At 41.7% G+C, this 22,354-nt stretch overlaps 1 protein-coding gene across 5 annotated transcripts in view; it reads right to left on the reverse strand.

Moving 5' to 3' along the window:
• The window catches only part of FAM168A (family with sequence similarity 168 member A), a 203,049-nt gene that overhangs the window by 144,831 nt on the left and 35,864 nt on the right, over positions 1 to 22,354 (reverse strand). For 3 of the 5 annotated variants that reach the window (XR_012653477.1, XM_075050271.1, XM_075050269.1), the window contains exon 2: positions 3,503 to 3,595. The exons of the other annotated variants lie outside the window; for them this stretch is intronic. The gene's annotated coding sequence lies outside the window, so the exon portion shown is untranslated. The remainder of the gene's footprint in view (positions 1 to 3,502; positions 3,596 to 22,354) is intronic. 5 annotated transcript variants of the gene reach the window in all.

Raw genomic sequence — 22,354 nt, forward strand, 5'->3', positions numbered from 1 at the left:
GTTCTAATATGACATATTTCCCTCCTCTAAACATGACCCAAAGGAAAGAAGGGAACATGAACCACTGTCTTTGGTATCACCATCATTAGACTCCAGCAGGAACAAGGGACAGGGATCTCCTTTCACTCTTAAACAATAATATGATGTCTCATAGGAACCTAGGACCTACAGAGAATCACAGAATGGTTTGGGTTGGAAGGGACCTTCAAAGACCATCTAGTTCCAACCCCCCTGCCATGGACAGGGACACCTTCCACTAGACCAGGTTGCTCACAGCCCCATCCAACCTGGCCCTGAACACTGCCAGGGATGGGGCAGCCACAACTTCTCTGGGCAACCTCTGCCAGTGTCTCACCACCATCGTAAAACACTTCTATGTCCAGTCTAAACCTACTCTCCTTCAGTTTAAAACCACTGCACTTTGTCCTGTCACTACAGGTCTTGGTGAAAAGTCTCTGTCTTTCTTATAAGCCCCCTTTAAGTACTGGAAGGCTGCTATAAGGTCTCCCTGGAGCCTTCTCTTCTCCAGGGTGAACAACCCCAACTCTCTCAGCCTGTCCTCACAGCAGAGGTGTTCCAGCCCTCGGATCACTTCTGTGGCCTCCTCTGGACCCGCTCCAACAGGTCCATGTCTGTCTTGTATTGGAGACCCCAGAGCTGGACACAGTACATAACTCAGCTTGACAGAAGTCACCTTCCATATCGTATGTTCTCTGAAAGGGAATTAATTCTCCAAAACAGAGCTGACAATTCAAGAAAACTTAAGATCTGTGAACAAAGGATTTGCTCATGCACTAAAACTCGCTAAGTGAGGTACCCATGCCCCAACAGCAGAGAAGTATCCATCACCCGCTGGCAAGATGCTTCGCTTCATCGCTGGATTTGGTGCATTCCCAGCCCAGTGAAGACCACCAAATGAACCCCACCAAACTGGCATAAATGGTCAGGAGACTAGAGATCAGGAATTTTCCGTATGAGTTGAGGTGAATGGAGCAAATACATAAAGTCCAGGCCCAGTTAACTGCACACCAAATTCCACTCACACACAGTATATAAAAACCAGCCTAATGTAAAAGCACATTTAAAAATATTTACATCAAACCAAACCATTACGCAGATAAGAGAGGTATTTTTAGAGACACATGAATTTTACACACACACACACATTAACTATTTAATTGCTGGAGTTCCACTTTGGATCTGGGGGAGTGCGGTACTTCCCAAGCAGGAAATTACCTAAGTAAACCAAGTTAAGAGGTTGGGCACACACACATTCAAGCGTTTAACAAAACTTCTTCTGCCTTTTGATTTCTGAACACTGTTTACCATCACGAGTCTAAAAGCAGGAGTTTCAATCCAAGATAAAGACACCTGAAAAATAAATGTCTGAAGTGGCTGGTAGAGATCCCAAGCAGGGCAGTCACGGCTTTGAGAGCAACCCCAATCGGCTTGAAGAGGACAACTAGTAGCTAGTCAGCCAGATCTCCCAAGGCTCCATCAATTCCACTCTCAAGATCTCCAGGGACCAGGCTGGGAGCTCAGACACCTAGCACACACAAAGCTTAAACTTAAGTTTCTTAATCTGAAGATGAATCAGACCAGGAGCCCCATGGACCAGAAGCTCTCTCTCTGATGTAAAGCTAACACTTCACAACATATTCTCATTTGAAAAAACATCTTGTCTTCTAGATCTCCCATCAGTGCCAGTCCCACTTCTCCATTCTGAGCAACTCAGCCCCAATCTCTGCTTTCTCTCTACGTCACAACCCATCAAATGCACACCCTTGGCTTTGCCTCTCTCCCTTCTGCAGCACTGTTCCTCTGTTTCTCAGCCCTAGAGAAAGCAGCGTAGCCTCAACTGTGTCTCCTGCTGTTGCTTCGACTTGAAGATATGGGGAGCAGTATGCAGAAAAAGGGGACAGGAGCAGCATCAAAGTCCTTTTTTTTTTTCTTTATCCTTTTTTCTAGCATGATATTCAACAAAAAGGGGAAGAGAGAGATGGAAAGGCCATCATCGTTACTTCAAGATTGGCACAAGCAAGGAGGAAGCAAAGCTTTTCTGAAATACTTGGCACTTTCTGTCCCATCCCACAATAGATGAGTTGAGTTGATGAGGATGGGATGAGAAAGAAACAAGAGCCTGATTTCGTCCATACCCAAAGAACAGGCATCTATCTAATCAGGGCAGGTTTTTTCCAAAGCAGGGCTGGAGCGCTTCTGTGTGCTAAAATATTGGGAGGGTAAGGGTCACAGCAAGCTTAAGTGTTCGATCCCGGTGCAGTGCAGTGGATCCAAGAGCAGAGAGTACCCATCAGCACTGTTGTTGTCTGCCTGCATCTGGTTTTCAGCAAATCTGACTTGAGTGGGAGCAGAACACTCAGTGAGTATCCTGGCAGCTGACATTTAAAGTTCATGTTACTAGGCAAGCAGCAAAACATATAAAAGGGGAGAAAAAAAAAAGTCAACCCTGTTTTTTCCATAATCCTTCACAAGAACAGCTGGATTGGGTCAGCCTGACACTTCAGCTATCCCAGTGTCTTCTCTGCAGCAAAAACCAAGTGTGAATATCTAGGGGAAAATTTAAGCACAGGGCAGGCGTACAGACATTTGCCCAGCATACTTTCCAGCCCGTAACCGTGTGCAGCACAGGGATTTCCTGAAGTGCTATGTTCATATTTAATAGCTAGGTGTATATCACATTATACCACTACTAAAACATATTTGATTTTTTTATATATAAATGCTTAGAGGGCTTGACCTGTTCAGGTCTCATAATGCTAGGCACCGTATACAAAAATAAGTAGTTACGATAGAACCTGCTCCAACCAATTTACAGACCACATTACACTGCAAAGTTTGTATTTAAAAAAAATGTTTCTAGCTTTCTTTTGTAAAAGACTGCAAATAAACTATTAGAAAATAATTTGCCTGTCTACAGGCAAATGACAGTAATTTATACCAGGAATCATGCCTTTGCCAACCCAGTGATTTTGTGATACAAAAATACAGTGATACAGCCAGCAAACACAAGCAGTACTTTTTGCCTTCTTTTTAATATCAAACAAAAATAAATTATTTACTAAGAATATATTAAGACTAATAAACGCTAAAAAACCCCTAACTCCCACAATTCTTTATAGGAGCAGCACATACCTACTATGTGTTCTACTCCAGTCTGCTGATTACCTTAGGTTTATTAACTTTATAAATCAACACAATAAGATACGCTACATACAGTGTTGCCAGAGTTTCAGCTTATGCATTTCTTAAGTCAGAAATTATTGCTTAGTTTAAAATGTAACGCGATTCTGCGCCAAAGTTCATTTAATATAAACAAGGGTCCAACCCATACCAAACACCAACACTTTCTGATCAATATTTGCAATCTCCATGGCATCCAAAGCTTTTCTGTCTGTGGAGGGAGTAGGGAAAAAGGTGTTTGGAGGAGTATCTAAACTCAAGTGCTACAATTGAAGGGTGCATGTAAAACACGAATTGATACCTCTTGGATACGAGCTTCCTTCAGAAGGAGATAATCCGGAGAGGAGTCTGCCTACGGCTGCAGGGCAGTGAGTCTTCACAGCATTCCACAGCTCTGCAGCAGCAACCAACAGAGAGAAAGAGAGAGACCTGTGAGGCTCTGCGGGCAAACCTGTCAGACAGAAAACACGGCTCTTTCTAGCAAAGAGTGGTCTTTTTCTACACCAGAGCAAAAGGGGAAGTGGGTACAGGTAAGAAATGCAGTCAAAAAAGGAGGAGCGATGGAGATGCAGGATAAGAGAAGGAGAGAGAAGGGATACGGGAGCCAGCTAAAAGACCATCAGTTGCAAAAAAGACAGTGTAATGTAAATGATCTGCCACTCATGTTTCCTACCTGCTGTCGTTAAACAAATAGATATGCATATTTACTGTACCTCTCCTACAAATAAATACCTCAACTTGCCTTCCCCTAAAAATACCAAAGATATATTTTTCCGTCACCACAGGTATAGGGAGAAAGACAGCAGAAATTGAACATTTGCACCTTCAAATCAAGACACGAAATCTTTCCGCAGCTATACACTACAGCTCACTGACTTTGGGTGGAATACTCACATGGGGTGTCTCGCACAAAGTCTACATCAACTATGCTTTGCCTACGCTCTGCTGAAAAATTGCATAGAAACTAGAAACAAACAGCATCAGGAGCGGATAAAATCAGAACTAGGATCTTCTCAGCTTTCAAAAGGGAGAAAACAAAGTTCAAGCTTTCATTTAAATACTTGTTAACCAGCTATTTGTCAGGATTTGGGACTGAACAGGCCAAATAAAGTTTTACACATTACTCCTACGCCCTCCCTTCCCAGCTGACACAAAAGCTCAGACAACTGAAAACGAAATACCTCAAATTAAAGCACAGCACACAAAAAAAGCTCTCAAGCAGCTCCACATGCTTTATGCATTATACAGAGGAACAGAAAACCTACTGTTCACAAACCAGGACCAGTGCTCCTTCTAACAGTTGTTTATTTTAATTAACCCAGTACCAAAAAGTTTACGTTAAATATTTTTTCATTGCTTCTAACCACTGATCCAGTATTAGTTTACATTCACTCAAAAAACACTCTCAGGGAGAAAACAGGATGCAGAAAACATTGAATCCTGTAAAACAACAGAGAGTTTCTTTGGGAGTGCCAATCCTTCCCACCTTTCCCTGCAGTATTACATGAAGAGGCCCTTCAAGCCCAGCAAAAGAACAGCATGAAATTGGAAAAGAACAGGAAAAAAAAAAAAAAAAATCTTCATTTTTACTGAAGTTCCCAGAATCGCCTACTGCAGGAAACCACCACCATACCATCTGAGATGGCATCACTGGAAAGAAGTCAAAATCCACACTGCTGATGCTCAAACATCCAGATAATCCCAACACTGTTGTTACCAAGAGCGTGAGCACACTCAGGGAAACGGCTCAGTAATATTTCCACCTGTTATACGGGTGCTTGACTTCTGTATTTCCACCTTATAGTAAGCATATTCATTGCTTGGAATTTAATCCTGGTTTTAGGCTTTTTAACTTGCCTTTATGGTCCCCCAGTTCAAAGACATAACAACTCTAAATATATAAGCAAACATCTTGAGGAGAGAGAGGAAAGCATAAGTGAATTCCAGCAGAAACGACGACTTGACAAATCTCATCACATCAAGCTCTGCAGTGGCAAATTAGTCTCTTTGAGCACATTCTGTACTCAAAGTAGCCTCAGTGCTTCAGGAGGTACCAAATATAACACAGCCCCATTTTAACTTCCTTCCAGGAATACACACAGTCATTTATCAAGAAGACGTGGGCTGCAGTTTCAGTTCCAACAGCTTCAGTAACATTTTGTAAAATTAAACAAATGACTCCTTTTGTGGCAAGAAAGAAGTAGAAAATAATCTGGGTCCAAGCAAATGGGGGAGAAAACCACCTCCCCCAAGTCTTCCTCCACCCTTTAGCGATTTTGTGAAAAGCACGCCTTGCCAGCTATGCTAGGCTCAGCATCAACCATGGGATCAACAATCATTCCTTCCACTGCTTTTACACCTCGAATCTCGATGCCTTTGCCATTACTATTTCATTTAGCAGAGCTGGTTTGATAGCTAAATTTGCTTCAAGTCCAAGTTTTGGAACATTTTTACATCTTTACACTTGTATGGCCAAGGAAGTCAATAAGCTCTGCTTAGCAAATACTAAAGGTTCCCCAGACGTGTCCAACACTGCTGCGTGTGCTGAATACATGAGGGTTTCCAGGCTCCCCCTCGATTTAGCAGGAGGACAGTATTGCAGCAACCTTTAATGCTGCGGGATTATCAGAAAGTTCACCTTTTTGTTCATCTCTAGCTGCTAAAGAGACAGAGAGAAGTACTGTACCCACCTCCCATTAACCTTGTCGGTGGGATCTTTCTTTAGCTGCAACAGCATCAATACCTTCTTGTATTGTGCTGCCACGCAGACACTGAGCAGAATCACCCTTTTTCAGGGGTTTTTTTGGTCCCTTTTCTGTTTTTTCTTGACCAGAAGTCAAAACGATTAGGATCATAATAACTGGATGCTGCTAATGCAGAGAGAAGCTGTGATGAGCTGCACGGAGATGGAGGTTATCCAAATGCCCACACACACACATCACTGCCCTCAGTCACCGTTCAAAAACCAGTCATAAATGGTCAGAATTTAAGAGAAATCATTCAAATGAGTACAAACACAAGAGAAATCCAGTTTCACATGGATCTTCACTTAACTTGAGTGTGTGAGAAGGTGCAAGACGTAAATGTAATTGAAGCTGTGTCAGATTCCTCACCATGCTCTCTTGCTTCGTGCTGTACCCCATCTCCCACCCCTCTTCAGCTGGAGTCCTGGACTGCCATGTTCTCTAACCACAGCGATGCCATACACATGCAAAATTTAGACATATCTGCAGAAATGTAGTCAGTCCCAATCAAGGCCTTTGAGTAAAAGTACGAAGACATTCATTAGAGAATGAGAAAAACAAAATATACTTTAAAGAGGGAAAACATGACGTGAGGAAGTATTACTTTGGAAAATTTAGGGACAACGTTGGGAAGTTCTTCTGGCACAACCATGTTCATCAAGAGTGTGATCTCGGATTAAGCCTCCCTGTTCAGCACGCTGGTGTAGCTCTACCAGCAAATGTTGCTCCTCTTGAAATCACTGGGAGAGGAGCAGCAGTTGGAGAAACCTCAGCCTCTTGTGTAGAAAGGGAAAAGAAAAGCTTGCATCTCTGTAGATTAACAACAAAAAAAAGGCAAACCAAGGGAATAAAGTCATTTTAGTGCTGAAGAACAGCAGGCGTGTAGCATATCTAGGGTGGACATTTGAACTGTAACATGGCATTTTTAATACCCATCTAGCTGGAGCTTTCACATGAAGCATCTAGAAATCAAAAGGAGCAGTTATCCAGCACACAAGTGCCTATCAAGTAAATATGATTACTGCTTCCTTGGGGAAGAGCGTTAGGGAAGAAGGCGGCTCTCCTTCTCAATTATTATCTCAATGATAATATTATTTTTTTCCTGGTTGTCTCTAAGTTTAACCAGGCTCATTGCTCCATCCGTTAAAAGAGCAGAGAAAGACAAGAGAGTGGGGAGCAAAGACTTCAAAAATACAGAAGAAACAACCCTGCCTTCCCCAAGAGATGCAGGTTGTCTTTCACCACTCCTGCCACTCCAGCAGTCTCTTGCAGGCTCAGTTTCAGAGCTGACGGAGGTATCGTCATCATCCGATGGTACCACGGAAAGCCAAATGCTGATCTCTCACTGGCAAGCTCAGGCAAGGCAAACACTGATGGAAAGCTGGAATCCACCTCCTTTAGCAAAGGCAGAGCATCAGCTCCCCCAGTTATTGGCCTGACAATGTTACCATAGGTAGGATTGCCTGAAAAAACTACACAGTTTTTCCTGAAATGAAATATGGAAAGAAGAAAAGGAGAAATATTCACTAGCTAGAAAAGTCTTTCATGCTTGGCCAATATTATTGATCCTTTTATTTTAAAGTTATGATCTGGATATTAGAGGGTCTGGAAGAGATGCTGGAACCGTCCTCATCTACTCACCCATCAGGCACCCCCTCTATGGGCAGAGGCACTGCCAGCCACGAACAGCTGAGATGTCTGAAAAAGGTACTTTGACCAGCTGAGATGTATGAAGAAGATACTTGGATGCCTTATTGAGTTTGGGAGGTGCTTGTTTCTTGGTAGTGAGGGGTTTGTCCTGTTTGGGTTTTTTAGAGATATGGAATGTTGCTAAACCTTCTCTCTTCAGTCCTCACAGATTTTTGCCTTCTTTGCTTGTACAGCAGATTTTTGCAACTGCAAGTGGAAAACCATCTCGGTTGAGAGTCAAGACTCTTCCAGCTCCTGCTTACTACACTTGGCTTCCTACCAACCCTTGTCAACTCCTTTTCTGGAGCCAAAGTTGCCCCAACTTGCTCATTAATTCATGTAGAATATGTTTTGTGCAAGCTTCCCATTAACTTCTAATTTCCTAATTATTCGATTATGTGCTCTGGCTTTTAAAGCAATTTACCTCCATCAAGTTGAGCAAAGAAACTTAACAGGGTTCCTGCAGCCTACTCCATAATGAAGTCCTCCCACCCCTCCCTCTTTCTTCTTGGTGTGAAAAAGTTTAAATCCCTTAACATTTCCTTTTAAGATTACTGCCATTACTTAGTAAAAAAACTTGTTCCCTAATATCTTCATCAATTACACATGGTATTTCAAGCAGCAATACAATATTTTTCATTTTAATTCTATCCTCCCCTCCTATGACCAAAATTTAGTTTGCTGCTTTTGTTTTAGTACCTACACCTTCACAATGATCTTATTACAATTATTCTTCTACAATTCCCCCTTTTTATCCATTACTTTTGTTCTTCTTTCTATAAAACTGGACTCCAGTGGTAGGAGCTGGGTCCATGGATTATAAAATAGATTAAGAATTAATTAGAACATGGTGATTAAAGAACCTGCCTTGGTAGATTGCAGATTGTTATGATAAAATAGTGTTAGCATAATTCATTTAAAAATACACTCCACAACTACTTATCAAATGAACATAAAAACATTCACTAAGTGTCTGACATGCTGAAGAGCAAAAATACAGCATCCTCCACTGAGAAAATAACTTTATTCAGTTGGACAGCACTGCCAAACTTTCCTCATGAGCCAATTTTCCATCTCAAAAACCTTCCGTACCGCTTGAGTCCCTTGAATTGCATGGTCATCCATCCGGACATTCACCAAGACCAGGATTTTTGAAGGAAGAAAAAAACATTAGGATCTAAAATCCAACAGGACAAGGTCTAATGATGCTTGACTGGAGCCAGGCACCTTCCTTTAAATCCTATTCCACGACATTTTGTGTTTAACCCTCTGAGTATCCAAACCCAGCAATATGGGAAGGGATCTTCCAGGCTCCAATAAATAAAATTAAATTGACTGAGATTACAGAATAAACGTCCTTTGGGGCAGCAGGGAGGGCTGACATTGAGTGTGCATAGCCTCGTACATCGGGCTTGTACTTGTTTCAAACACATTTCTAATTCCAGCAGGAAAAATTCTTCAAAAGTAGATTTTGAAGTTATTCACCTCCTGTTTTCATCAACTTTTCAAAACCGGTTCTTTAAGTATTGATTCTGGATTAGTTATTCTCACTTGTGCAATTTATGTATTGCAAGACACTTAGAGGTTTGTAAGTCGCAGATGACTTTGTAGTCAAAAGAAAACAATTTAATTATCTAAGATTAGCGTTAATTGAAAGAAGCGATTTACTGCACTATTGACAATGCTCAACCTTCAGAAAGTTTCACTATTAAAAAGTTATATGCAGCCATCATCTTAAAAATAAAAATAAACCTTTCAGCAATAGCAGCCTCAGTTTGACCTTTACCTCTATTTAAAAAAAATTAAAATCTAAGAAAAACACTCTCACACAAGCCTTCACAGCATTACAAAAGAGGGATTAATGAGAACATGACAGACAATCTATTTGGACATTAGGAAAAGCACTGACAGTGTTTTATGGTGAAAGTTAATTCAGACACCTTTACTTACACAGTGAATACAAGTAAAGGACTAGAACTTAAAGGCAATAATAAAGGGTGTGGTATTGGGTTGGGAGCAAGGAGATACCATAGACAGGATACCACAGACATTTGTCATGCAGCCTAACGCATTTGGTATCCAAATTAAGGAAGAATAGGGCAAAAAGTTAATGAATATACACAGATTATACAGATCGGAGTTGAGTTCAGTTCTCAGGGCACATTAAAAAAAAAAAAAAACCAACAAAAAACAAGCCCTGCGAAACCAGAGGTATTGGCAAAAAAAAATATCAGATGAGATCCACCTGGAGGAATTGGAAGCCAAAACATCTGTGAAAATACCTAGCAGGAAATAAACGCCTGGAAAGAAATAATTTTGGAAGGCAGAAAACATGGCAGGAAACCGCAGGGACATTACTGGCTGGAAGCGCCTTCCCGTCTTTCCTCCCCTCAAAAATTGCCAGTTGCCTTTGTACCAACACGACTGCTATGGAGCTGTACAGTGAACCAGATTAGTGAACTGATCTGGGTTAAAAATAACCTTTTTTGCTGTTCACTGATCTGGTTCACCATATGGCCCCTCAGATAGTTGTACCAGCACAGTTAAGGGAGCCCAGCAATGGGAACAGGCAGCAGAGGAGGAGTGAAACTCCCAAGAAAAATGCTTCACCCTGAAGAAAGAAAATACAAGATGCAGCCAAGAGAATTTGCATGGAGCAAAAGGGACACCACGAGCAGAAATTCACCCGTGGTCTCCCCAAATGCCACAGCACGTTGCTGGTGCTCAGGAGAGAAAGGCTACCAGGACTGCTTGTATCTCCTGAGCTTGCTCCTGCCAAGAGCTGGGCAAGCAAAGACCCATGCCTGGCACTTGTCCTGTGCAACTGGTGGGAGCAGGTTGGGGATCACCAGCGATGACTTTGGCAAGTCTGGAGGGGGAAGAGCTCTTGAAGGAAGAGGGTGAAAAGGGACTGGAAGCAGCAAGCTCCCCAGCCAGCATGGGAACACGCACACATGCTTCACGAGCAACTTTGCACACATCCTTGAAAACTCCATGTCAAGATACATGACGACTCAACATCTCAAGGCGTGCAATGAGTTTCTAAAATTAAAGGGTTCTTTAAACTCAAGAGTATTAAATCTTACACAGAGCCACGTTTTTTTTGGTTTTTTTTTTTTTTTTACGTACAGGATACAAATGTGAACTAGAGATGCAAGAAAAGTGCGGAAGTCATTAAAACGGGCAAAGTTGGGCATCATCCTTCCTCCAGGAACATCCTGTTGTCTCGGCTTGCAAGAAAGACAAGTGACTAATGTCGGTATTCATCTGCTGAGTATCACCCCTGGCCACACCTCCCTTTTACATCATTTCTTCCACTACATTGTTAGAATTACTTTCCTGCTTGAAGGATGCCATATCAAGGCTAGAAGGGCAGAGCGAGATTAGGAAAAGCAGCAAATCCCATCCCCATTTTTACTTACTGACCAGTTACTGATTAAAAAAAAAAAAAAGTCTAATCCACTAGAAAACTGGAGGGGTTACTTTTAGAGCCAAAGATTGGGAAAAGGACAATTGCTACCAAAATATCAGCAGTGATTTGCCTGGGCAGCTCAGTTCCCTGCTGCTGTCGAGCTCTGGATTTCAGCGCCGGAGAGGATTCAGGTGCAGAGCTTGGAGCCGTCACACCGGCAGGATGGGTGGATTCAAGATATTTAAGTCAGCCACTCTAATCTGAACTCACATCAGCAGATAAGAGAGACTTAAACAAACAGAGTGAGATCTGGTTTGATTTTATATTTGCATCTATTTAAAAAAGACTAAATCATCTAAGGCCAGTCTTTAAAACACACCAGTTTACAAAGAACTGTTGCTATATACCACATCTGCCACATTTTGTAATCCAGAAAAATGCACACTGGAAACAAACATACTGATTCTTGATTTTCGCTTTATTACGTTTAGAATAGCAAACGGCATTATGTTCTAGCCTAGTTTATTAATCTACTTCAATTTACACAGTCCATCTATGAAGGAAAGTTTTTCTTAAATCTCCAAACTCTATCAGAATAATTAGGCTCAATACACTGTCCAGTAGCAGAGTTTGGGGAGACAGGTGCTACCCTCCATGGAGGACAGAGGACTAAATTAAGGACTAATTAAATAAGCCGAGGACACAGAAGCCCCCAGGACAAGACAGGACACATCCAAGGATGCTGAGGAACATGGCTTTTCGATATCAAATTTGAAGGATGACAGCAATCACACCCTGACTGCCTCTGGCAGGGGGATGACCAGATCTGCGTATGATGCGAGTGCAGCGGGTGGCACTTACCTCGACTTTAGCAAGGTTTTCTACATGGTCTCCCACCACTGCACCATTTCCACATGATCTCCCACCGTTATATCCTTCTAATCTACCCAATTTGGCTACAAGGTGCATGGAAAATTTGCTGGGCTGTCAGACTGAAAAGGAGGTTTTCCATAGCTCAAAGTTCAGCTGGTGGCTGGTTGCATGTGGCATCCCTCAGGGCTGATCATAGGACCAGTACTTCTCAACAGCTTTCTCAACGTAGACAGGATAGAAAATATTTTTTGCATGTTCACAAAGCATATCAAATTAAGGGGAGTGGCTGATAAACTAGAGGAATTGTTAATGTTTGGAGAGATCTCGTTACGCTGACGAAATGAGCTAATGGGAAACTCACAGAGGTGCAGCAAAGGCAATTGCAGAGTCCCTCACCTGGGATGCAATAATCCCATGCAAGAGCACGTGGTCGGGAACAGCTCTGCAGGAAAGGACCTGGGCTCCTGGCAGACAAGAACTGGCCTGTGAATCAGTGTGCCCTTGCAACAGGGAAGGCCAACCACATCCTGGGTTTTACTGGCATGGGAAGTTATTATTCCCCTTGGTTTGGTACTTCTGAAGCTTCATCTGAAATACTAGCTCTTGGAAACCAGCAGTACTGGGGTCCCCAATACAAGAGAAAGTGCAACGGAGGGCCATCGAGATGGTCAGGTGGCCAGAGCACAGGAGGAAAGGCTGCAGGAGGTGGAGTTGTTCGGCTTGGAGAAGAGAAGGCTTTGGGGCTCCTCCTTGGTGCCTGCAAGTACCTACAGAGAAGATAGAGCCAGACTCTTAGAGGTGCACAGTGAGCCAACAGGGACGTGTGGCAGCAAGGGGAATTCCAGATGGGTGTAATGTAGACACAAGTTCATATTATGGGTTAAGCAGCAGTGGAAGAGGTTGCCCAGAGAGGAGGTGCTATCTCCATCCTCAGAATCTCCTGATCTAGCAACCCGATCTAGTGGAAGATGTCCCTGCCCATGGCAGGGGGGTTGGACTAGATGACCTCTGAAGGTCCTTTCCAACACAAACCATTCTCTGATTGGGGTTTAGAATCTGGTTTTCATCGATGCTCCTTTAACACACCCAGAGGATGCTGCATAAAGTCTCCCAGTGGAGGCTTGTCTCTTGGGAGAAAAGCAGATGTTTCCAGCAAAGACAGATGTGCTTTCCAAAATAAGACATTTATTTGTCAGGTGGAATACTCAGTTTAAGGACAGTGAGATATAACAGTAGAACAAGACCTGCGCACACCTCTCTCACCACCTCTGATGGTTTTATCCATCCTTTGTCCTGCCCTGTAAAGCCAACTAACAGCTTGTAGTTAAACTCCAAAACAAAATTACAGGTTAACAGTAGACCTTGATCTCTTCATGATGTTCTACTAATATAGCTACACAAGGCAGAGTTGTGATCTTTTCTCCTCTGTCCTCATGACAACAAAAACATGACAACACAATCAATTTTCAGATTCTTGTATTGACAAAGATTATTTCCATTTGAAAAAAAACAGCTAAGCTACATTGATGAAATCATCATTTTACCGGTATAAGCTACGTCTTGACCAAATGATTTTGCTAGCAACCCTTTTATCTCTAGAAACTACATCAAATTCTGCTGTCCCATGTGTCTTAGGAGAACAAGTTCTGGTCAAAAAAGTGATTCACAAAAATCATTTTTTTTTACTTATCCATAAAGCACTGTACCAGCTACTAGGAAGATAATTAACTCTATTCCAGCTGAAACCAGGACACTTCCTAAAGCAACAATTGACTATTTATCAGATCTTTTGTCTTCTAACTGAAGGATACACGTGTTGACTCATCTCCGAGCAGCATTGCTGCACTGAACTACACTTAATTAATTGAGCCATTCATACAAGATCAGGTATCAATAAAAATAATTTTACAGTGGGTACCTGCTTTTCCATGAAGGTGTTTCCAAAGTTCACCACAATTTTTCAAGGACTTTAAATACTTATCTTTTCAACAACAAACTCACTTTTAAATAAGCTTAAAAACAATTAAAAATCAGTTAAATCAACATTTCTTTCACTAGGGTCTATTAAGCACTTGTTTAAAATAGTCCCAATCTCTCCTTCCTGTGGAAGTCATTAGCAATTTCTGTTACCATAGACTTAATTTTTCATCACTTGATTCCCTTTGCCACACAGAGACACACAGATATTACAGTAGCAATGCCAGTGAAAAAGCTAGCCAAAATTTAGAGCAATATTGACCAGTTCTTAAAGAGATCATAGGGGATACAACCCCCCTCCCCCAAGTACTTCACCTTCTTGAATACTGCAGATGGACCAAAAAAATTCTTGACAATATTAGAGAAAAATAAAAAGCTTTCTTCCAGCCCTGTAACAGCTTTTGCAAAGGACTTTAATCATTTACTGTTCCACTACTGGCCAATCACAGCAAAGACCATGCCTAATAGCACTCTAATCCTTACCCCACACATTTTGTTTCTCGCAGTCAGGTCAGGTCACTAAGCAGGCCAGAAATTATCTGTTATTAATCACTTAGTAACAAGAGAGTGTGGAGTTTCCCCATTTTCAGTAATGCCATTTCCTAAGTTTCTAGTGTGTCATGGTACTCTCGAACTTCCACATTGACTCTAATAAATATATGCACCCATTCCAAATTACTCCAGGTTGCTCTCAGCAGCTCTGACATGCCAACATCTCCACTCCAGTTGTCCTCCTCTGTCCCACGCTAGACCCCCTCTCCACGCTACTCCTTCCACGTGCTCCTCTGTTTTTTTGCCATGCTGGCTCCTACTTTGAAGACTACTTTTCCTTGCACAAAAAGACCCAGACTTTCCTCCAAACAATTCCTAAAAATGTATCTTTTACCCATTCTCCTTTACATAATAGCCAGTGTTTCCAATCTCACGTTTTCTTCTCATTATATTACCAACTTCCATTTAAAATGCAACTTCCATTTAAAATGCAACTTCCATTTAAAATGCAACTTCCATTTAAAATGCAACTTCCATTTAAAATGCAACTTCCATTTAAAATGCAACTTCCATTTAAAATGCAACTTCCATTTAAAATGCAACTTCCATTTAAAATGCAACTTCCATTTAAAATGCAACTTCCATTTAAAATGCAACTTCCATTTAAAATGCAACTTCCATTTAAAATGCAACTTCCATTTAAAATGCAACTTCCATTTAAAATGCAACTTCCATTTAAAATGCAACTTCCATTTAAAATGCAACTTCCATTTAAAATGCAACTTCCCTAGCAAAGGGCCATGTCAGATTTTGTGCAAAGTGCATATTGAAATCAAGCAACATGTGATGGATTTTTTTCCTCTCCACTGACTACAGTGAGAAATATTCCAAAGCAACAGCATGCAATGGCTAGCACCAACGCTTATCATCTTCTGCTCAAGTGTCCTTGATGTACCCTCTCTCAGAAAAGCTACAATTCATCTTCAAACAGCCCTGAAAATGTGCCGGGAGAACATATTCTGAGCCAAACCTATTACTCTGCCCATAGCTATCTAATTAAGATACCTACATAGCCTCATCTTCACAGCATCTGACCACAAAAAAAACCCCAAACCCTGAAGTATTTTTCTTTATAACATTGCTGCAAGAGAGGACAGTAGCAGTGCCCCTCTTGTAGAGATAAGAAATAAACCATATTACATAGCCTACAGTCTAATCCCTCAAAGATATTTAGGAGCTCAACTCCCACTGAACCAATGAAGTTAAATTCCTAAATTCCTCTGCAGATCTGGGCAATGGAGAAGTACAGTATTCTCCTTGAGCTGGGTATTTCACATTCAATTTTTGTTGTGTGTTCTGGAGAACCTCCAAATGTGCCAAAGCCTCCAAACATGCCACAACCTCCAAACCTTTGCTTCCAAAATTTCTTCGCTCCCGCCGTTATTGCGGCAGTTTCAGTTCATGCTGTTTGGTAGGGGTGAAAGGTTCAGCCATTTTATGCTTTCAGCAATCATAACATAACTCCATTTTATTTCATGCACTGCAATGAAAGTTTTGCCCTTAGTTTGGCAGCTTTTTATACCATGCAATAACAATTAACTCCCTTTGGCATAATTTATATGAATCATTGATTTAATACAGATAGCTAGGAAAAAAAAAGACCTATTAAGTCATCTAAATGACCCTACCATCACCGCTGGATTGTTCCCGGCAGCACATTTTCTGTGCTTGTTTTAAATGTGCTTGCCACAGCGTAAGTACAAAAATTGTCTGCAAAGCAGAGACATGTTTCACTAACATATGCTTTAAGTCAACACGGTGTTGGAAATCTTCAATTTATGACTAAATGTTGCACTGCACTTTTATTCCTCCAAATAGACTTTAACGTTTCTTGAGGGAGCAAAAAAGGGCTATTTGTATTTCACTGTGCAGCAAAAATACGTAGCAAATACGTCCCTGATGCTTTTCAAGTTGAATCCAAGGCTTGCACGTCCAACAAACTAGGACTTGGAACACACTAGTGCCCACCTCTGAGAAGATATGGATGCACTGCAAAAGGGTGCCCAGTTCTAGAAGTACAAATAATACAGGCATGCACCGTATCTTCAGGATGGTTTTTTGGTGGGTTCTTTCAACCTTTGTAAGAAAAAAAAGGTGAGACTTTCTTCACGGAAGTCCAACAGGTTGGTTATGGAAAAGCCGAACTAGAAAAAGTCATTGTCTCACTCCCAGCTTCAAGGCAAGAACAATACTGGAACTGTTCCTGGCAGATGTGCTATCTAATCTAAATCTTTCCAATGGGGATTCCCATGTTTCCTCAGGCAATAGTTCAGAGTTTGGGGTTGCTTTTCCTCCCCCTCCATGTGTAACCTAAATCAAACATGTGTCTGTTGCCTCTTATCACTACACACCTGAGAAGCACACACGATTTTCCCTGCAACCTCCCCTTTGGGTAAATGAAGATAACAGCAGCAATAAGATTCCCCCTGCACCTTCTCCAGATTGAGCAGACCCAGCTCATCACCTCTTCTACATCATGCACTCCAGCTCACAACCACCATGGAGGCTTCTCCAGTATTTCACTGCCCTTCTTGTGCCAGGGAACCTCTTGCATGGGATTATTCCATCCCAGGTAAAGGACTTTGCTGAGCTTTATGGGTTTCCATCAGTCCTGGTCTCTACCTTGTTAACATCCTTCTGAATGGGAAGCCCTGCCCACAATCACAACAAGCATCACTCCCAATTCAGCTCCATCCATTAATTTACAAAAGGTGCATCCTATCCCATCTACCAAGCTGTTGAGACAGATGTTAGAAATTGTTGGTCCCGCTATTAATCCTCAGGGAGGCCACACATAACCAGCCCTCTGGCTACATCAAGCCACTGACCTTTGCAACCAGTTTTCCACCCACCTTGTAGTCTACCACTCCCCAGTATGGCTAGAAGGATGTAGAAAACCTTGCTGAATCTAAGTAAATGGCATCCACTGTGCTCCCATCATCCGCAGAGCTGGTCATCCCCCTGCCAGAGGCAATCAAGAAACTATGACGAGTAGTATGGCAAGAAAAGAGGTGTTTGTAACGAGCACCTCTGCACAAATGCAAGTGAAATATGCTCCGTGTTTTATTTGAACTTAGCAGTGCTGGCAGAGCATTACTGTTTTGCTTGTGCTGGCACGGCTTAGAAAGCTGCAACCTGAGGGGAGAGAGAGAGATTTGTTGAAGAAGTGATAAAACAAAGCTAAGCAAAATCATTTCATAGTCCACTTTAAGAGCCCCCCTATGTGCGCTTCCTTGACCTCCTAAAAGCCTACTGCAATAAAAAGCCAACCATACAAATGTACAAGTCCCTCCCATGGAAGCCATTACCTTCTAAACAGCACATAAAAAGTGAAAAATAAAGATCAGCATTTCCGGAAGAAAAAAAAAAAAAAAAAAAAAAGAAACGCCCTGAACTTGCAAGACTTAGAAGTCCTTAATTTCACTTTATATCTCAGAACACATGGTTCAAGCAGACTTAAAGTCCCTTCAATCCACAGCAAAAGGCTTTTTGGCTTCCACATTTTCTATCAACCTTTGCTGTTCTGGCACCATAGTATCTTCTGTGGTTTGTCTTTGGGTTTAATTCAGACAAACACTAAGTACATCTTACTACAGCACACTGAGTAAAAAATTAAGGGGGAGAAAGTCATGCACAAAACTGCCAATGCTGGTCCACTGAAGCTGATTCCTGAAAAATGGTTAAACTAATGCCTTTTACACTGTTGCAGAAGATTGCATCCAGTGCATTGAGATGTTCAACAACTGGGAAAGAAGACAAGAAGTGGTGCTCCTTAATACAGAGAAATATGAACAGTCAAGTGAGTACAACCACTTGGATGGAGATATAAAGGAAAGTATAGGAAAAGTAAAGGCAACAGGAAAACAGAAGCCATACGGATCATGCATTTGTCTGTTAAAGCAAGAAAAGTCCTTCTGAAAAGTATATTAAAAAATATCAGAAGCCAAAAAAATATTAACATCATTGTTTCATGAAGAACGACAAGCACCTTCCATTTTTAAGTTATAAAGGAGCAATGAGATTTTGTATTAATTCTGATGTATTTCTCAGATGAGTATGAATAACAACATATAAAAAGAACAGTCCCGTTTGCATTGGGTGGTGGTGTATAAATACACACATCCACACATATATAAAATAACATTCCTGCATAATACGGCTGGTATCATCTTCAGGCAACAATTCAAAGAGGGGCCCCATAACCAAGTGAAAAGACTGGAACAAAGCATTGGTGACAGTCTCCATCCTCACTGAACTCTTCACACAGCAGCGCCCATGGCAAACACTGCTGGGTCAAAAAAGGGCATCACCTCATAAAAATTTGAAGTGTCTTCCTGACTGCATAGGGAAGGTAAATTGCGAGCTATTCCGAGACCCTGAAACTCAGAATCTCCTGACTTTGTGAGGTCTCAGTGATACTCACAAAGAGATCGTTTAGTGGAAGGAAAATCATCCTGTGTAATAACACCAGATTTAACATGGCAACAGGTCTGCTTGTGGCCTTGAGAGCTGAAGTCTCAACGTAGCACAAGTTCGGAATAGCAACTGGTTTTCTTTCTTTCTCTGCAACAGCAATGTCTCATGCTCTTGAAACTGTTGGTGCCTTGAGCTTCGGGCCGTTTCTGCCTGCTAAAGGGTGTCTGTGATCTGAAGTTGCCACAGCATTCCAGGCTGAGTCGTTGATTCCTTCTTGATGCAAGGACACAACAGGAAAAGACCACGTAAACTAAATAGCATCACAAGCAGCGTTTGTGGTAGCATGTGGCATGAAGGAGAGGGAGACAGATTCCACAACTTGCATTTACCCCTCTTTTTTTTTGTTGGGATCCTTTTTCCACAGCTAACAGAAGGACACCAGTCTTTCTTCAGGTGGTCTCAGCTCAGCTCTAACCATAGCCAACGTTTCTTGTTTCTACCAGTTCAAGTTGAGCTGTAAGACTTTGAAAGCTCAAGCCAACTATTCTCCTATTTGGACAGGACAAAAAAAAAAAAATCTTCTGAGTCAGAAGTCTGTATGGAATCTCTCTTTAAATCAAATCAAATCATTAAGTTTGCAAAAGACCTCTAAGATCATCAAGTCCAACCGTCAACCCAACACCACCATGCCCACTAAACCATGTCCTGAAAGTCCATGTCCTGAAAGACCATGGAGTCTCCTTCATATAAAGGCTTTCAGGTGATTTTGCAGGACCTTGAGAACCACTACAGGAAGAGCACACGATGAAAAACTAGAAAACTGGATAAGAACAAGTGGTATGTTAGGAGGACACCAAAGACCAAGTGAAAATTCTATCAGTCTCACAGCCTGAGGAACAACGTTAAAGAAGGGTTACAATAATGAGAACTGGGATCACTGAATTACTGTCAAGACAATGAGTTATTTGGAATGAACCACCACAGAGCAACATAATCAGAATCCGTCTCTTTTCATAGCAGTGACAACATGGTCCTTGTCCCACCCTGGCAACCTACGAATCTTTAGACATGGAGAGAACAGAATACAGAAAGAAGAAAAATGTTAGTGGTTTGGGACAACAAATCTGAGGTAACACTGAATATGTGCAGCAAGGCCATAAGAAATTGGACACAATGCAGTCCTGCACTAGATAATGGAAAGAAAATATTAATGACCCCAAAATTTTGACTGCAAGCCCAGAACAGCATGAACAAAGAGGAACACACACACAGAAAGTGTCCCTGAATGTCAGCGATTCATAAGCGTCACCATCTGCCTACCTGTTCATCAGTCTCAGAAGTGCTTCTGCTGGACATCCAACACACACAATTACCCAACCACGGACAAATATCTCACATAGCTCTGCAAGTCAGCACCTACCCATTGCCTTCCTTGGCATCCTCAGATCATTACCACCTCCAGACTGACAGCTCCTTGGATGTCTAATTCTGTTATATGTTATCAAATTGCTTTTATTTTATCATTAACACGATTATCGCCATGTGTCCTGCTGCAGGTTTTTATTTCTTTCCCAAAAGAAAACAAGAAGCAAAAGGTTGCGGTTCATTATGGTCACTAACCTGTTTACACAGTTGGTGACCCTGAGAGAAAGAAATAGTTGGTCTCCTGAATATAAATCATTGCCCTTGCCATGATCATGACTATTGCTGTGTCATGATGGGCAAGAATTAGCTCTAGGAAGTGTCTGTACTATAAATTTTAACACTGAAAAAAACCAATCCCTAAAAACCTCTCTACTAAGCTACAATAAGGAAGAAGACAGAGGAAAAACTTGCATGAGTAATAGGAGAGATGTTTAGTGCTACAGATAATGCATCAAAATTTATCCTCCAACCTTTTACACAACCCAAAAATGAGTAATTATGTGCCAGGAGATATCATCTACTCCACAAATCAAGTCACTGAAACTACAGACTAAAAATGTTTTTTAAAAAACTCAATTTATTAGAGATTACTGTGCAGACAGACATATGAGTGCTTTTGTGTACTTGCTGCATTAACAACCTCTCAAAAGCCACAGGAAAAGAAAAATCAATACTGTATATTTTTTCTCACATCAATTTATCTACTGCTGAAAAAAATAACTAGCTTCTGTGTATGTTATGTGTACCATATTCAAGGTTTCCTTCAAGCAAGGAAAACTAAACAAGCTTTTGCTGATTTTAACTAACTAAACTCTGCCTTGCTGAACTCAGATTTTGCTTTTGATAAAACCTGAAATAAAACTTTAAAAAATCAGAGCAGTCGCAGGCAACTTGGCACTGGTACACAGAGCCTTTTGTTACTGATCCTGCAGTACTGGCGCAAATCTGGAGCCCATTAACAGTGAACTGTCCACTAAATATTTCACGATTCTAGATTTCAGACATTTCCCAGGACAGGTCCTATCACTAGAGATCATACAAACTGGCACGACAGTTGCTAAATAAAGTATATCATGCAGAGTAGCCTCTCCAAAGCACTCACATACATATTCCCCATTCAGGAACAAAAAAATTTAAAAAAAAAAAAAGCAAAAGTACTTTTTTTTTTTCCCTTTCCAACTATAAAACACAGAATTTCACTGTATAAAGCCTTTCAGACCGGTACTTGCACAGGAATCAAAATAAATCCCACAGTGGCATTCCTTGTCGAGCAGACTAATCTCGCTTCCTTCATTTTCTTTTTCCAGGTCATCAGTTTACTTCCCTCAACTGGGAGCTCCCTGTAGACTGTGGGAGGGCATCTTAAAGAACTCTTTGCAGTCATAGCATTTTACCACCCCATTAAAAAAGTCTTAAGGGCCCCTTAAAACATTGCTGCACATCTGCCAGATCCGAAACAGGGGCAAAGTCCTCTCCAAAACTAGTACCACAGCTCTTACTCTCCAGGTCAGTTATGATTTCCAAAGACACAACCTCGCTGCTTTCCCACAGCCAGTGGAACCAGGGATTCATGTCCACAAAGCCTGCCTGGGGATGGATGCAGGAGAGGAGAACGTGGTCTTCAGCAGCCACAGATTAGCAGCAGAAGTTGGATGGCATGGAACAAAGCAGCAGAGAAAACATGAGGACTCAAGCTGGGAAGCTCTACCAGACTCCACCAACTTCTCTTCTCTACTCAACCACCATGGGGTTGACACTGAGGTGCTGCCTGATACTCCTCTCCCAGTAACAATTGCTCGTTCACTTGGATCACACTCAACCTGCACAGCCAGCGGGACTAATCCTGCCCAAAGCCAGGCTCGTTAAGTCAAAGAGGCTTTGTGCGACAGGAGGAATGACTCATGCCACAAACAGGTTTCCCCCATCGCCGCCTCACTGGGCTTCACTTTCATGATGGCTTTAAGCTGATCTAAGCTCCAAATAACATGGCTAAAAATGTTTCATAAGTAGTAGTGATCCACAAATGTTCATGCTAGCACAAGGAAAGGTGGGAATAGACCAGGAG

Source organism: Buteo buteo, chromosome 18, assembly GCF_964188355.1.
Source record: "Buteo buteo chromosome 18, bButBut1.hap1.1, whole genome shotgun sequence".
NCBI lineage: Eukaryota > Metazoa > Chordata > Aves > Accipitriformes > Accipitridae > Buteo > Buteo buteo.